This window comes from Palaemon carinicauda, chromosome 2 (genome assembly GCF_036898095.1).
Source record: "Palaemon carinicauda isolate YSFRI2023 chromosome 2, ASM3689809v2, whole genome shotgun sequence".
Taxonomy (NCBI): domain Eukaryota; kingdom Metazoa; phylum Arthropoda; class Malacostraca; order Decapoda; family Palaemonidae; genus Palaemon; species Palaemon carinicauda.
In genome coordinates this window covers 40,636,176-40,648,342 of record NC_090726.1, presented here as the reverse complement: position 1 = coordinate 40,648,342, position 12,167 = coordinate 40,636,176, and the positions used below count along the sequence as shown (strand labels likewise).

The window sequence follows — 12,167 nt, the reverse complement described above, 5'->3', positions numbered from 1 at the left end:
GACTCCCCCAGTGAGTTCTTCCACAGAATGGCGAATGGGAAGACTCAAACAAGTCTCCTCTAAGATATCAAAATCTCCTCTGGTGGACTTGAGGAGGAGGGAGGAGCTTGTTACCGGCGCTGGATCTGTTGGAGGAGGCAAGCTCAGAGAGCTGGCCTTCGACCTTGTCTCTGGCACTCTTCATCCCTTGTGACCAGGGCAAGGCTGCACTGGCCCTAGAGGGCTTCTGGGTGCCGTAGACTCGGTCCAAGACCGTGTACTTACCCTCACGAGGAGGAATCTCAGGATCCGGAAACCCGTTGAGATTTCTCATGAGGGTCAGAACTTGCCAGAACGCATGTTCTGACTCTTGATGCTCTCCTCCCGAAGGGCTAGCAGCAAAGTCTCCCGTCCCCAGTGGCTCTTCCTGGGGGGACTTGTGGACATTCTCCGAAGGTCTAGGTGGTTCCTGTCTGACTCTGGCAGAAGACTTAGGCAAAGTCTTCGAGCCCTTCGGCTCCCTCCTATGAGGAATATAGGACTCTAACAACGATGGATGCAGGCTCTTCTCCAACCCCATGCGAGGAGACTTCTCAGGGAGAGGCGGAGTTTCCCCCTTGGTGCGATGTGGGAACGGACCGGCTCGTCCGACTCCCCTGAGGATGGGAAATCCTTATCCGCAGGGGAGGGAGAGAATGTCTGGGGGGGGAGAGGGAGCCTTTCGCAAGGATTTCCGAGGAGACAGCTTAGCCCTCGGAGAAGTCACCACGGAGGGGACTCCTCTCTTCCTCTTCAGGGGAGACAAGGTAGCCACTACTTTGTGACACAGTTCAGAGAACACAGGCTTAAAAGCCTGCATGAGAGCTCTTACTATGGTACCAAACCAGGGCTGTTGGCTGACAGTCGCGCTGTCAGACACTTACTCTGGAGGGAAGGAGATCGATCGATCCCTAGGAGGAGTCGACAAACGAGGGTTTGCCTGAAACGAAGCTGAAAGAGTCCTTAGACCTGTCGGGAACCTCCCCTCCTCCAGCGAGCGCGCTGTTCTGCGCTTGCGAGGGGGGAACGTATCGATGATCTGTCCGCCTGATGCCCCATGAAGTCGCGTGCGGCAATCGTGCTGGCGATCACGGCGCAAATCGCGCGATGAGCCCTGCCATCGATAGCGCGCGGAAGGATCGTGCAGAGAGGAACTTCGCGTGAGCGCGCATAGGTGATGGCGAGGGCGTGCGGCGTGCAGGAGCTGGAACGTGGGGGGGTGGTTGAAGGCTGGATGGGAGCTGGAGCGTGAGCAACTTTCTGCTCGCGCGTGCGCGCAGGAACCTGCCGAAGAACCCGTGCAGGCGAGACTATTGGTTGGGCGTGCGTGCGCATGAGAAATGTTCGTAGCGGGTGGGCGTGAAGCGCGCGTGTCAGGAAGCACAGGGCGAGGACGCGATTGCGCAGCCTCGTGAGAGCGCAAAGGTGAACTTCGCGCTGGCGCGCAGGAGAACGTTGCGCAGGTGGTGCAGGAACTGCCCCCTGCGGAGAACGAGGGCACACAGGAGATCGCGGGCGTGCATCAGGATGCGGGCGTACAGGGGTGTGCTGCTGTGATGGGTGGGCAACGGGATTCGGGCGCACTGGTTTGCGCTGCTGCGATGGGAGCGCAAGGCGCGCAACAGGATTTGGGCGCGCAGGTGTGCGCTGCCGAGTTGGGCGTGCATGGCGCGCAACAGGAACTGCAGCTGCGCGCTTAATTCCAGAAGTGCGCTGAGGCACTGGAGAGCGCTGACGAATAGGAGAGTGCTTGACCCCTGTGGCAGGAACTACAGGAGGGCACTGGCGCGCAGGAGAGCGCTGGCGCGCTATAACCGGAACTGCAGGAGGGCGTGCAGGAGATCGTAGGCGCGCAGGGGGATCATGGCGCGTAAGAACAGGAGCAGGAGCGTGCACGCGCGCAAGAGAGTGCAGTGGCACTAAGTCAGGAACAACAGCAAGACGGCACACAGGGGATGCCTGGCGCTTAAGGGACTAAGGCACAGTTTTGCACTCAAGTCCCTTGTGCCCCAAAGGGACCGATGCCTGTGCAATGACAGGATCAGCAGCTTTGAAGGGTGACGGCAGGACAGCAGGTCTGGAGGGTGACAGGTCAGGGAGTCCCGAAGGACGACCTTCCACCGAAGGAGATCGCGAACGATCTTCGGAGAGGTCTAAGGTGGTAGCTGGCAGGATCGGTGAACGATAAGTCTCCTCCGCAGAGGACTGCGGGGACGACGAGCCGAAAAGGCGCCTCTTAACTCCCTTGTGAGAAGGAAGTCCTCTACGGCGAAGGGGAGGACGAGCCTTCCGCCTTATACGCCCTCTAGGGGCCGTGGGATCAGCAAGCTGACCTTCATAAGGCCTCCGCAGAGGAGTCTCTGTAAGTGAACTTCCCCCCCCGGGGGGGGGGGGGGGGGGGGAGTTACCAGCAGGAGAGACCGTGGGACTAAGTTCCACCCTCGAAAAATGTTCAGAGGGGGAATCAGAGCCTTCAGCTACCTCAGCAACAACAGAAGCAGTTTAATCCGACGCACCGGAGGCCTCCGTTATAACAACGTCGACGATAGACAGAGGATCTACGTCTGCTATCGCCGGCGATTGTTTAACAGCTGTTCCCAGCTTGATTATATCAAACAGGGCTTCCTTGGAGGGCGAACCCTGAAGCCCCAAGGAAGACCAAAGCTGTAAAAAATCATGATTAGGCATAGTGAAATCAATATCCCCCTCCGAGGGAGGAGGGGCAGCTGCCTCGCTATGGGAGGCAACTACCTCTCCCGCACCATGGGATTGGTCAACAGAACAACGGTCTATGCTCCCCTTCGACGGCCTCTCGGAAGAGACCGATCGAGTGAGAGCTTCGGAGGAGGTTTGGGCTACGGAAGAAGAGGCCTTGGAATTATCTCTCTTCAAAGAAGCCTTTGGAGGAGAAATATCCCTTTTGGACTTCTTCCGGGGCCGAGCAAAGCTCTCCTACTGGGAGGTAGACCACTCCCTACACTCACCGCATACATTACCCTTTTCACACCATTGGCCCCTACAATGAGGATACAAGGTGTGCAGATCTGTGTCGACAGCCGACATAAAAGGTCCCACAAGGGCGGTCAGGTAAACCAGGACACACACTCTGTAGAAGAAAAAGCAAAACAGATTAATGGCAGTCAAAGCGAGGGTCAGAGCAGACACGTCTGTTCATCACCCGAGCCAAAAGCAAAGTGAAGTATTCACCGGTGTGTGTGAGGGGGAGGGGGTAGCAAGCTACCCCTCCCTACCCCCCGCTAACTAGCGGTGGGGTAGTAACCCCTCGTTAAAACTCTAATGGCTCGTCATTTCAGCTACGCCGAAGTAATAACCCATATTAAATAGCGTGGTTTATATTTCAGTTATGGAACAAATTACAGTTCTCTATTCAATTTTGCATTATCACACAACATATTTTTCTATTTCAATGCTTACCAAGGTTCATTTGCTACTCCTTCCAAGAAAGAGATTCAACATTTTTTCTAAAATGGCAATAATTCTATCCTTCCAAAATACATGAACCAAGTGGTCCCCTTTAGCCTTATGGGTAGCAATCACCCATATAGTGGCACCCTGATTTAATACATTATTATCATTATTATTACTAGCCAAGCTACAACCCTAGTTGGAAAAGCAAGATGCTAAAAGCACAAGGGCTACAACAGGGGAAAATAGCCCAGTGAGGAAAAGGAAATAAATAAAAGATGAGAAAAAATTAACAAATTATCTTTAAAACAGTAACAGCATTAAAACAGATATGTCATATATAAACTTTAAAAAGACTTATGTCAGCCTGTTCAACAAAAAAAAATTTGCTGCAAGTATGAACTTTTGAAGTTCTACTGATTCCACTACCCAGCTGGAATAAAACTTCTAGAATACTGTGTAGTATTGAACCTCACAATGGAGAAGGCCTGACTATTAGAATTTGTTACTGTCAATCATTCTTTGTTGTTGAGGATGCATTGACAATGACTATACATTTAAGACCTAAATTAGTGGGAAAGACGTATTGCCAGAAAAGGCAGCTTGGACAGTAATCACGGCTTCATCCTCCATAAACAGACACGAGTTACAAGAGACTTCTTGAGATTTACCAAGAAATCTAAATTCCCTACAGCTTCAGAATAATCTTTTGGGCTCTCACAAGGTCTTATGATGACCCCCAGAAATCACCTTAGGAAGCTGTACTTAATCTGGATAAAATTAAGATAAAATGGTATCCTTTACACACATACGCATGAATTTTAAGATACCTACTCTTATCCAAAGCACGAAAGGTTTGTTTTCACGTAGGAACAACATTGCTCTGATATCCCTTAGATCCAGACATTTTCTGATGGCTGAAGATCATTATGTTACACCTTAAACGAGCCCTAATATCAGCTGTGGTATCTTTTCCTATTCTTAAAATCAGATAATTCAAGGTGGAAAAATCTGCACCAGTTAACTAGTTCAAATATGACAAACTCTCATCACAGACAGGTGGTCCAATATCAAAGGGTACCTATTCCATTACCACCAAAGTTGTCTTTCAATCTAAATCTATTTATACAAACAATTGGATGAATTTAAGAGACAATGTACTACCTTTAAATTTGCACCAAACATGGGAAGCTTACTAAATCAGCAATTTTTCTCACAGCCTGAAAATCCAAAGAATATCAATGCGAATGAATGGTTGATAAAATCTTGAAAAACATTGTTATACTTTTTTCAGCTTTGATGGACGGCCATGTTGGCGAGCTCTTCCTTTCCTCCTGAATTTTCTCCTCTTTTTTAAAGTCCAATTGATTGCCGATATTATTTATTCTCTAAAGTTTCTATTGCCACTCAGGCTGACATTCCCGTACGTTCGAAGGAAAGCGGTAAAACGAGGTGGACCAACCCCTGGAAAAAAATATATATCATAAAATAACTTATTGAAAATATATTAATACTTTGCATAATATTGTACAAACCAATGCATTGCTTGATATTATTTATTTTCGTACTTAGACTGATAACATAATTCTCCATAAAAATCTATTTCAGACTTGCCAAGAGAGTTCTGTAATTCACTTAATGCTAGCTAACTAACAAAAATAAATAAAACAGAAGAATTTTTTCCTCGTGCCTGTAAGAACTAACAACACAGTGCCAGTAACCACCTACGTGACATTGGGTTTAATAAGACTAACTCACCCAACTGACATTTGTCGCTAAACAGATAAGCAGTTAAATTTTTAATTTATGTTTTAGGATATATCCTTAAATGGTTTCAACACACTTAAGTGGATTTTCTCTCAAGTGATTTTGATTAAACAAGAATTATTTCATAAAAACACTCATAATTTCAGTAAGGGAGAAGGCACTTTACCAGAAATGTTCACTCTGTTTGCCTCAACTTTCCCAACTCAATGATATTTTGCTATGATATAGAAATAGTTAAAGATGTGAACAAAGGAATGGAAGATATAAGCAAAGACCCTGTAATGGAAAGGACGAACTTAACTGGTTCCAAGAATCCCACCCTACAAAACATAAACTCTACTTACCACTCTCCTTTCTGATTAAGAAATCCGTTTCCCGGTGTGGGGGCATGCCTGAACACCACCAACTGTGGCTTGTGGGACGATTCGCATTCAAATCTGAAAAACATATCTTGTTAGAAAGAGTCTCAAGGCTTTCTATTAATTATGTAATTTTGGGTACTCACTAGCTGTACATCAGCTCCACTCAATTTTCCATTGCTAGAGTCTAGTCTCATTTGAATAGACCTTAAGTTGTGTTATTTGATGGTAGCATGATCATTACCCTAAATTTTCAGAATACGCTCTCTCAACGTAAATTTCTAATTTCCTATGTTATTTATCCTATAAAAAACTAATTTCAAAATACGGTATGGGATATGTGTAGTGATAATAAGGAAGAGAAGCAATAATTCACGCAAAGTAGACTCTAATGATGAACTAAATTTGCTCATTTCCCTTTACAGTATACCCTTATCTATATACTAGGCACTACAATTTAAGCTTGCTCTCTCAATATTTCAGTTCTACATTGTACATCAGTATAGTTTACAGTAAACGTCCTGAATATTTAGCTTTTCCTAATGCAGATACAGACACCACAAAAAGGCAAATCACCATCTGCAACTTCTTATCCTGAATAAAGGATAACAAATGTGATGGGCCACCAGTTGCCCAAGCGCACAAGTGGCTTATTAAAGGATAAAGCAAAGGGGACGAATCATCACACCCCCACCCCCATTTCAATAAGGACCCAGCGACCTAGGTTAGAGTAGACATTATTAACGAGTTCTTGTGACTCTTCAGATTACTTCTTTGAATATGATCACTGCCTCGGTAGCATTGCTTTTGTTTTCTATCTTAATAGATCTGATGATTTTCTTTTCAACATTACTGCATTCTGCCAATATGAAGGCAAAATTCATCCTTCATCATCATGGGTATGGTAGATCCAATGCGGGTCAAAATTGGGCAAAATGCAATTTACAAAATGAGTACACAAAGAAGGTAAAGTACGGTTTACAGCGTCACATTTTGAGAAGTATTGTCTCTCATCTTCAGGCTGGAGTGTTTGAAATGGTGCTGGTAACCCTGCTTCTAAAGTACCCATTCCTATAAACCTGCTTACCATAACACAAGTCGTAACCGCGTGTTTGCTTCCCAACAACCCATCCCTATAACCCCTCTTACCCTAAGAAAAGTCAAAACCCTGTGTTTCCTTCCCATGCACCCATCCCTAAAACCCCACTTGGAGCCTTTGTATATCAGCGGTCAGTTCCTCCAGCGAGCATAAAATATGGACATCAACTACCCTAACCTTCAAGATGTGTCCTTACCTACTTAACTAAAGGGGTTGGTAAGGGACCCCTACGACCCCCTTACACTGATGTATTCTTAGTTAGCCGTCGTCATACATACAGATGACCGCTATCACACATACAACCCCCCCCCCCTCCCGGCTTATCCTAAGGCAAGTCATACCCAAGAGTTTGGAGGACATATTTGGTTACAACTTTATAATATTCTTGTGTGGACACATGACACTCTCTGACATGTACAAGGTTATGTGTATATGAGCTGTCTTACTATGTAAATTAGTATACAATACAGTACAAGTGTGGCGGAAATTCTGTTAATAATTAAATAATTAACACCTTTTAGGGGCCAAAGGTTAAAATGATCGTAAGCGGGACAAGATCTTGGGGACTGGGATTCGAGTATAAAATCAACGAATTTAAGTCTACAATCTTTACATATATCATAAATTACTTTTATAAAGTATTACAAATATTTAAATTACTCTTACCTATCATTTCCCATCTAAATAAAGCACTGTACGAAGGGACTTCTTTTTAACACTTGCCGAAGATTGATGGTTTGTTTACGTTTATCCAGGGTTGCCAGATTATTTCGACTGAATTATCGTACATGAGCCTTAAAATTGTCGTTTTTCAACCAAAATTATCGTACACAGTTTCAATATAATTATTAGGGTGTTACATGATTGACTTATTTCAAAATATTTTAGTATAATTGTTTAATTAAACCCACACACACCTACATTGTTTATACCTTAGGTATGTATCGTACATCGTACCGGACCCAAAATAATCGTACACGTACTATAATTATCGTACGAATGGCAACCCTGGTTTGTTTACGTTTATCTTGGTATCCAATACCCGTAAGAAAAGTAAAATGGTTCCAACTTTTAAATTTATTTTGCGTTTCTTAAATACATATTTATGCTTTATTTGAGTTTTAATACTTTTTTAAAGATTTATATATAAGTTTTAGTTGTATTTTAATTTATTTCATGTCTCTCTATGGGAAAATACAATACAGAATATGAAATGTTAATACACATGCTGGCATTATTTAGGCCAACCGAACAAAGACAATTTTCTGTATTGTAATGCAGTTTACAGTATATTATCATAAATTTATTCATCATGATATGATAAAATTACTTACTTTAATACTATTTATATTATAATTTATTACAATAATTACTTTATTATATTTTATTCAATATATGCAACACAATATTATTCATATATACGGAACATTACAAATTTTCATTTTTGGCAGGCATAATTTCATTGCTTAACTTAGTTAAATCTCCATACATATGGTAGAACAATATATAATCAACATAATCATCATTATTTTGATTAAATATGCATTATATATTATGTAAAAATGACCAATATTACATTAAAACGCAATGCTCAATCCATAAATAAGGATTTAGTTATTTCAGTACAATGGGAAACATTTATGTTGATACGTAGGCCTATGTATAATCATAACACATTCGTAGAGTATGCATTAAAATATGTGCTGTCCTTCATGCATTATTATGTCTAAAATATTTAAAACAGGTTCCATACATAAGTCACCATATTGCTATTTCCATTGTTGTCCAAAAACAAAACGAATCGTGAACCTTCTTCTCTCTTCTAAATCATCTCGTTTACTTCACTATCAAGGCTCATATATTCAGTTCTTAATTAGGTAAAAAAAAATGACGGTTTTCCTTTAATGATTCAAAGTCAAGTTTTGCTATTCTTTTCTTTATCAGTTTTTGTTCCACAAATCAACCATTTCTTTCGTTTTGCTCCACTTCACTGTCTGGTTGTGATATTGGCAAATTCCCTAAGGATTTCAACTTATTTTACAATGAATAATCCAATCTATCTCCTCATCAGGTAACATTTCTAAGACTGCAAATCTGTTTTGGCATTATAACAATCCCTTTCACTGCTTATGTTATTTTAGTATTTCAATGTCATATCTGGGAATGTGTGACGTAGGTTTGCATTACTTTTCATGATCCTCAACTTGGTGTCTCAAGTGTCGAGACCAAAGTTTGTTGTCCCTTCGTATATCAGGTCTCTGTCTTCATATGCCATCAAAGTAGTGACTCTTTACATTATCTATTAATTGCTAAATGGTCCATTTCGTAGATTTTTTTCCCCACAAAGATGTCCAAGCATCCACTGGTATATATGTTCCCCATCATCAGTTCATTAGAAAAAAAAACCTACTTCCCGAAATGGAGTGCCATACTCTCTCCCAGGATGTAGAAACCACTTTCGTTCATCTAAGCAGTTTTTTTTTCCGAATCCAGTCAATCTGGTTTCAGTGATTACACACATCCAGTTCATATTCTAAAAGAACTGACAAAGGCGTCTCTAATTTGCCATCCTACTTCAATGTTGTTAAGCTTTCCTCTGGATTTATCAATTTATCTTAATTATTTATTAGATACCTCACACCCATCTCCCACTTTAAAGGTCTGCAGGGGAAAAAGGGACATATCTACCATCTGAGAGTTCACTAAAGTCCACAGATCTTTCTCCTAACTCTGCCTCTCCCTTGCTGAAAGCCTCAGTTTTATGCTTTTAAGAGTATAGAATGAATTAAGAGTTTATATAATAATATACATGCATATAATAAGTTATATAGGTATATCTGCTGTTACGCTACTGGTAACAATCCTTTATTTGTCTAAGAGACTCTACAATAGTATTTAGTATATAATAAAGGAGACAAAAACTAGAGAAAAACCCTACTTGATTTATATTTGAACACGACTATGTATAAATATTTTATATAAATCAATGTTTATTCAACAAAAACTCCCAATTCATCACATTAAACTTAAAACTGAAAAGCATAATTCTAATAGAACAAAGTTTTGACTTAATATTCCTGGGGAGCAAATTACGAAAATACTTTTGGAAATTTAATTAAACCTTCACAGTTACAGACTCGGTGAATCTACTTAGAATACAACTTCTCAAAGATTAAACTATAACAAAGAATAACAAAGAATAACCAAGTATAAATAATTCAATAAGATTACATGGTATTTTATGAAAGCACATTAGGGAACACAAAAGGGACATATTTAAGAGAATAACTTATACAACATCCCTCTGAAAGAGGAAACAGAACATTGCAGATCCAAGTAACAAACCGATAGATTATAATTTTTTCATACAGAAGCAAAAGTCTAAACATCTGGAAAGCATATCAGCAATGAGGTTTAATCTCAACTTTAATACGAAATATACCAGTTATACTGATGCAGGACCAAGGCCCATAGAGTTGACCTTTAAGTTTTTTTAATTCTATTAACAAAAGACAATGGATTACAGTCAGAAAAAACTAGACGAGATTATCTATAAATTTTATTTACAAGAGAAATAAGACTTATACAAATCATTTTTTCTTTTTTCAAGAGCATGAAAGAGCCCAAACCGCCTCTTCCACTGTAATCTAGGAACTGAGGTTACAGTTTACTTGACTAAGAAATCTAGGGGTAGTAAATCGGTCACCAGTCTGCATCAAAGCTGCTCCTACAGCCACATCACTATCTCCTACTAAGAGATAAACAGCTTGTTGGATTTAGATAGCCTTCAACACAGAAGACTTTGGATTCATTAGCTGCAAATGCACGTTGACAATCTTCTGCCCACTAGAGTCAATCTTAGGGCTGGTGAGAATAATCATTGGTACAGCTAGCTGAAAAGTTCGGATTTATAAAATCTAGCCATAGAGGGTTGTCAGTAGGCAATATTTGACACATGTAACCATCATACTTGGGTGCAACATCCATGACCCAAGTTCGGACTAATTCCAATGGTAGTTTTCTGCCAGGTCTTTAAGGTGAAGAAACAGGTATCACGATCTTTTAATGTACTTTCCAAGTGTTGTCGTAGATCTGTGTCATCAATGGCAACATTTCTTATCTGAAACAGAATATTACAGGTTGAAACGTTTTAACAGCATTTGTCATTTTCAAAGGGAAGAATAGTGTTGAAATTTAACAAAAGATATGATACAGGCAGAGGCCTTCTTAGCATTTTCTGTCAAGGGTACTTAGTATTTTAATAAAACTTAAGAATTTGGCATTTGCAACAGCAATAATTAAAATTCTTAAAAGGATTAGTGTCTATGGGAGGCAGAGTTTGACTACCGATAAACTTTCGAGATTTAAGACTAACCTGTTTTTTTGGTAAAAGATGCAGGGTGAGGCCCATGAGCTGGTCACTGTTCTGCCAACCCATTCTGGATAAGAAACTACTTCCCGTTCCATAGCTTCCTGCTTGTAAGGAGGTAATCTGGATCTCCAACAGACTGGATTAGTCGCAGGTGTCAATACCACATGTGAAGCAACAGCTGATGGTAGAGGTACATCTGGAAAAATAATAATATCAGCCAAGCCTTTTCAAGCTGGGAATTTTATGCATGAAATGTCCTGCAAGATTATAGTGCTAGATATACAAAGTTAACCTCCTATGGTAGGAAGAGTTTATCACCTGTAATCATAGTAGCCATGTTTAACTATCTGAATTTTCACAATCTATTCCATAGAATTTCTAGCGATTCACTTCAACTATCCTATGGTTCTTAAGTCTACCAGGTGTGTAATATAACAATGACTTTACATTAAGGTTTAACGAGACACCTCGTAAAAATTGCTCAAACACCAAATTCTCTTTACTTTTCAAATGTGTCAGCCCGAGCTGATTTAACCCACATCAAAATACTATAGTATGAACATGTTCTACATATTTTTCTGCCTTTCAAACGTTACGAAAATTACACCTATAGTATTCAATGGTTAGTTTGTACGCCTTACAAGCTAACCTCACATTCATAATCGCAGCATCGTTGAAAAGTTACGACCGAATAGGTAGTTCGATCCTTACACTTCAAAACACTGAACTAAAGGGGGGTCACTATTCTCTGGACCACTAAAAAATATATACAAATAAATTCACCACAACTCATGTACACTAAAACAAAACAATTGAATAAAATACAATATCAACTCTTGCTGGAGCAACTTACGAAAAACTGGAGATACTTAAAGAGTAATACTTAGTAGTTACACAGCGCCAGAGAATCTGACCTTAAAACAAATTCTAACTTCCAAAGAAGACTAAACTTCACTCCAACAAGGAGAACTAAATACAAACAAAATCACAGTTCAAACAAGAATTACAGAGTAAATGCTATGGAAGTACAATTAAGGGGGAACTTCACGAAAAAGACAAAATAAATATTACTTGACATTATTAAAGCTAGCATAACATTATGTATACAATACACACACACACACAC

General features: G+C 40.8%; 2 long non-coding RNA genes across 2 annotated transcripts in view; both read right to left on the bottom strand.

The window, feature by feature from the left end:
* LOC137616717 (uncharacterized) overlaps window positions 1–12,167 on the bottom strand; it is a 166,918-nt gene that overhangs the window by 55,236 nt on the left and 99,515 nt on the right. The gene's annotated exons all lie outside the window — the stretch shown is intronic.
* Window positions 4,471–7,421, bottom strand: LOC137616711 (uncharacterized). Its single transcript, XR_011039493.1, has 3 exons — window positions 7,336–7,421; window positions 5,556–5,648; window positions 4,471–4,908 (listed from the first exon to the last, which is right to left on the bottom strand). It is a non-coding gene; the product is annotated as an uncharacterized lncRNA (long non-coding RNA).